We start from the raw sequence: 6,000 nt of genomic DNA on the forward strand, positions 1-6,000 counted from the left end.
AAGAGATCTGGTGACACCCTGAAAGTTCACCCTTGGGGTCCAGACAAGAGGTTTAGCTTTGAATACAGGGCAAGAGACAGGCAATGCTCTAAAGGGTACATACTCTGCAACACAGGGGCAAGCAGTTCTAGTCAGGCATGGGCCCACCCATCACCCACCCATCAACTCCAGCAAGTTGTCAGAACTGTGTGAAGTCTCTTTCCAGGGGAGGCGAACTCTCTCTCTGGCTAGAGCCAAGCTTCAGCCTTTTTCTTCCCCCAACAGGAGACTCATGGGGAATTCCATTGTTCTAACACACATACACACCTGTGTCCCACCCTTTGAAGGACAAGGGGTGGGACACAGGTGTGTGTGTGTTTATGATGCCCTCATTCCTGCCCTGACGGTTACAGGTTCACTGTCTTTTTCCCAGAAGAGACTGTAATGCCCATGCTGGTGGATACACAGCATCCAAGCTGGCTTTTCTCAGGGGCAGCACTCTCCTCCCCTCCCCCACCCCCCCCCCCCCCCCCCCCCCACACACACCACAGCCATCCCGGAGGATATGGTGAACCATTGGCTAGCTCAGGAGTCTTGCTGTGCCATCAAACTCTGTGGAAACAGATGCTGTCGCGCGATACAGATGTGAGCCTGAAAGAGAGTTCAAACCACTCCAGGCTCTCTTCTCAACCATGCATCCCAATGTGTGGCAGGTGGGGGAGGGTAAAAAGCAGAGAAAAGAGATTTAACCCTGTCAAGTTCATCTCTTCAAAGCAGTGACCTGAGCATCAAATTCAGAAAATGGGAAAATGGGGTACAGGTGGTGAGAGCTACGCATAACTGAACAGTCCAGGTCAAAGTGGGGTCTCATTGATTTCCACCAGTGGTTCTCAACCTTCCAAACGCTGTGACCCTTTAATACAGTTCCTCATGGTGGCTGGCCCCAAACCATACAATTTTTTCGTTTTTTCTCTGTTTTGTTTGGTGTGTGTGTGTGCGCGCGCACGCGTGCACAGGAGTCAAGGTAGGCTTCTAAAAGTCAGTTCTCTCCTTCCACCTAGTGGATCCCAGGAATTGAACTCAAGCTCCTTTACCCATCAAGCCATCTTGCCAGCCTCACAAACTGCTTAGAAGGCAGAAAGGCTCTCTTGTTCCTGGAGTCCAAGGTGATGATGGCTGTACTCTCCCCTCCATGAGCAGGACTGAGAGACCTTGGTTGCCACAAGCAAGGTCAAGTGGAGTTACCCACCTTGGCTGCCCGGAACACAGCAGAACTGCCCCTGGGCTTGCCCTGGGGCATCTCCGGCCGTGACCTGGAATGGACTATGGATTATCCCACCCATCTGAAACCAGGAGGGGTTGTGGGTTGGGTCTTCCCCTTTAAATTGAGAGCTGAACATTAAAGCTTTGGGCCTTGATCAGAGAACTTTGTCTTGGCCTCATCTCTTCTCGCCCTCCTTCCCCCTTCATTCCCAGCCCCCCTTTCAGGTGAATCCAGTTGACTTGTGGCCGCGGGTGGCTACAGATGGCAGGTTCGGGACAATGACTGGACACCAGAAGGTGTTTTGTGGGAAACCTGGAACAGAATATTGTAAAAGCCTGCAGCAGGATGCCTGTTCCTCTTATCTCTGGACCTTCCCAGCTTGAAGGTTAGTTAGATAATCTAGTTGTCACCGAACTCTAGAAAGCAAAGGCATTCCTTGAATGATTAACATGCCTACAAGCAGAGGCAGCAGCTGACCCAAAATCAAGAAGGCAGAACCAAAATGGAAGTGGAGACGCTAAACTTCGATCTACTTTTAGTCACCTACTGGGCCCAGGAGAAGAGAGTCAGGATATGGGGAACAAGGAAAAGCATTTTCTTCTGTTTTTGAGACAGAGTCCCTTATAGCCCAGGTTAGACTCAAACTTGCCATTTAGCTGAGAGTAACCTTGAACTCCTGATCTTCCTGGAATTACAGATATGCAGCACCAAACCTGGCTCCAGTTATACAGAAATAGTGTCAGATACCCACCCATACATGGGCTGAAGAAATGACTCAGTGGTTAAGAGCACTGACTGGCTCTTTTTCCAGAGGTCCTGAGTTTAATCCTCAGCAACCATCTGTAATAGGATCCGATGCCCTCCTCTGGTGTGTCTGAGGAGAATGACACTGAACTCACACACACACATATGTCCGTATGTGGCATACAATACGCATATGTTTGTGTAAATCCATGTTCATGAACATGTATGGTACATAGAGGCCAGGGGTTGGTGTCAGGTGTTCTCTCAATCAGCCTCCACCTTACTATTGTATGTTCGTTTATTTTGGAAGGGGTTTATACACATGTGGTGATCAGGGGAAAACCTACAGGAGTCAGTTCTCTCCTTCCACCACATGGATCCCAGGAATTGAACTTGGGCCATCCAGCTCCTTTGTCCATCTGAACAGCCCCTCTTCTTTGTCTCGGTTGTTTTGTTTTTTGTTTGTTTATTTTTGTTTTTGAGATAGAGTCTCTCATTGAACCGGAAGCTGACCAATTTAGCTGGCTAGCTTCAGGGATCCTCCTGTCTCCAACCTCAGCATGTCCGGCTTTTTACAGTAGTGCTGGTTAAGAATGGAACTTGGTGGTGACGCAGGCCTTTAGCCCCAGGACTCTAGAGGCAAGGCAGGCAGATCTCTGAGTTCAAGGCCAACCTGGTTTACAGATCGAGTTCCAGGACAGCCGGGGCTACAGAGAGAAACCCTGTCTAGAAAGAAAAGAAAGAAAAACATAACAAGAAAACAAAACAAAAACCAAAGGATTAGGCTCAGATCATGCTTCTGTAGCATTTTATTTGTTTTTTGTTTTTAAGATTTATTTATCTGTATGAGTGTTTTGCCTGCATGCTTGGTGCCCATGGAGCCCAGAAAAAGGTATCAGATTCCCCTGGAACTGGAGTTACAGGTAGTTGTGAGCTGCCATGTGGGTATCTGAATTTAGGTCCTCTGCAAGAACAGCCAGTGCTCTTAACCACTGAGCCATCTCTCCAGCTCCCAGTGACAGTCACATTTTTCTTTTTTAAGTAACTAGTTTGTCAAAGGTTTTACAAAACTTTAAACATATTTCCTGTGTAAGTGAACCTTGCAGGTTCACTGTGGAGTCATCGGCATGGAATGCTCCGGAAGAGAAGTCATGTGGCCTGTTACAGGAAACAGGGCACTCCCTCCAGACACAGGCCAGTATGGACTGACCACTTTCTATACTGTAGCCCCAGGCTGGGGCCATAGTGTAGATTTAGAACCTAAGGGAGGCCGGGCAGTGGTGCCTCACGCCTTTAATCCCAGCACTTGGGAGGCAGAGGCAGGCGGATTTCTGAGTTCGAGGCCAGCCTGGTCTACAGAGTGAGTTCCAGGACAGCCAGGGGTACACAGAGAAACCTTGTCTCAAAAAAACAAAACAAAAACAAACAAACAAACAAACAACAACAACAACAAAGAACCTAAGGGAGAAATGGTGTCTTCCTAGTGACATGTCCCAACTGACCTTAAGTGGAGTCCAAACTACCAGGAAAGGATACAAAGCAACAGAAATGACCTCTCCCTGTACGAGAATAGATACTTCCTCTCTGTCTCTGCGATCCAAACAAAGCCTAGGAAGCCAGGCCTGGGCAGCCCCTTAAATCAGTAGTTCTCAATCTGCAGGTCATGACCACTTTGGGGCTCCAACCACCCTTTCACAGGGGGCGCATAACAGATATCCTGCATTTCAGATATTTACATTATATAGACTAATAACATTACATAAGAGTAGCAAAATTAGTTCTGAAGTAGCAGTGAAAATGATTTTACGGTTGGGGGTTCACCACACCATGAGGAACTATATTAAAGGGTCTGAGCATTGGGAAGGTTGAGAACCACTGCCTTAAGTCCTCCTGACTAATGGGCTGGGTTGTTTGGGGCTTGCAGAGCCACAAGGAAGCCAAGGTCCTGGATTTCAGAAGAAGGAGACTGAACAGGAAGATCTCGAGTTCCAGGCCAGCTAGGACAGCCTGTGACACTGTGTCTCCAAATAGGACGGATTACTGAGTTTGTCCTAGCCTGTGCCCCAAGGCAGGTTCAAAGAGTCAAATTGATAGTGGGAAGTGGGGGGGGGGGGCACCTTATTCAATGTGACTACATTGGGAAGAGAGGCAGAGATTTATGGACATGGACACACACACACACACACACACACACACACACACACACAAAGCTAGTCTTTAGGGTCCTAAAATGATATTCAAGTTTCAATAGACAGCCAGGAATATACACATCTAAGCAGCCATGGTCAAGGTGTGGTCCCATCCACACAGGCTCATCCTCATCTGGGCTTCAGTCTCATCCTGGAAGATTGTCAGTCAAGCGGTTAGAGCAGTGTGAAGTGTCCCTCAGGGTGGCAGCTTCCTCCTCTGCTGGGACCTCTTCCTCTTCCCAGCATGAGGCATTCATCTCTTTTGGATCCCTCGCTCTGGTTGAGATTGAGAGATGAAGGTGTCTCTTTGGAACCATTTCTGCTCAGCCTGTAACAGGAATAAAAAGACCATTGATATAGCTGGGTGGGGGCGGGGGGGAGCAGGAGGAGTTTAATTCTTAGAATCTACATAAAAAGTTGAGCACAGTTCAATCCCAGAGCTGTGGAAGTACAGACAGCTCACTAGCCACTCAGCCTAGCTGAGAAACCTTGTCTCGAAAAGTCTCGTCAGGCCGGGTGGTGGTGGCGCACGCCTTTAATCCCAGCACTTGAGAGGCAGAGACAGGCGGATTTCTGAGTTCGAGGCCAGCCTGGTCTACAGGGTGAGTTCTAGGACAGCCAGGGCTACACAGAGAAACCCTGTCTCGAAAAAAACAAAACAAAAACAAAACAAGAAAGAAAAGAAAGAAAAGAAAGAAAAGAAAAGAAAAGAAAGAAAGAAAGAAAGAAAAGAAAGAAAGAAAGAAAGAAAGAAAAGTCTCGTCAGGCGTGGTCCACACCTTTGATTGCGGCACTTGGGAAACAGGCAGGCAGATGTCTGAGTTCACCGCCAGCCTGATCTACAGAGTGAGTTCCACGGCAGCCTGGGCTACACAGAGAAACCTTGTTTCAAAACACAAACACCACACACACACACACACTCACGTTGGCTCTTGAGGAATGATACCAGAGGTTGACTTCTGACCTCTCTACATGTGCAACCACATACTTAGACACACATGGACATAAACACAGACAAGAAGAGGAAAACCAGGGCTGGGGATGTAGCTAATGACAGAGTAGTTAACTCTAGCTCGGGAATCCCCAGCCCTCCCTTGTCCTGGCGGCCTGAATGGGTGGGCCATCCACCCCCTAAGGCCTGAGGCCAGGTAATGACAGGCCTGGCTGCCCTGCCTGGCTAGACTAGCTGGGCAAGTGCTAAGCCCTACATGGCCTGGGGTGGAGGTGGCCATGTTTCCAAGGAATAGAGATGACACTTTTCTGCCTCTTGGCTGGAGTCCCAAGGCCCAGGCAGGATGGTACAGCATGTGGAGAGAGGAGGGGGTGGGGGAGAGAGGGCTCAGAGAAAAGCTCAGAGAAGAAACAGGAACAGGGGTGTAGAGGAGACCTGGTCACTCCCAGGACAGCTGGTAAGTTACTTTCCCTGGAATTCTCTCTCTAGTAGGTGCTGGGGGTGTGTCTCAATGGTAGAGCCCAGAATCCCTCCCTGAGGGACTAGAGCGCAGTTAAGCAACTGCCAAGACCCTTGGCTCCTCCCCTGACATCACTCTGTAGTTGCACACGACCTTGGCCATTGTCCCATTACCGACATTTCTGTCTCCTGAGACTATCAGCCCACTTCCTCTGAGCGCACGGGGTCCATCAGACTTCGTTAGTGAGCCGCCCCCTCTCATCCACCCTTCTCCTCTGAGAATCTCATTTCTGGTAGCCTGGTCTCTGACGGCTGGCTGTATGTCCGCACTGGCCTGGAGAGACAGCCTTTTGCCCTACGCTGCTTTCGAGGCCCCGGGGGGGGGGGGGGGCCTCGAAGCCTCTGTAATCTGA

The sequence above is a fragment of the Arvicanthis niloticus genome, chromosome 24 (genome assembly GCF_011762505.2).
Source record: "Arvicanthis niloticus isolate mArvNil1 chromosome 24, mArvNil1.pat.X, whole genome shotgun sequence".
Classification (NCBI taxonomy): Eukaryota; Metazoa; Chordata; class Mammalia; order Rodentia; family Muridae; genus Arvicanthis; species Arvicanthis niloticus.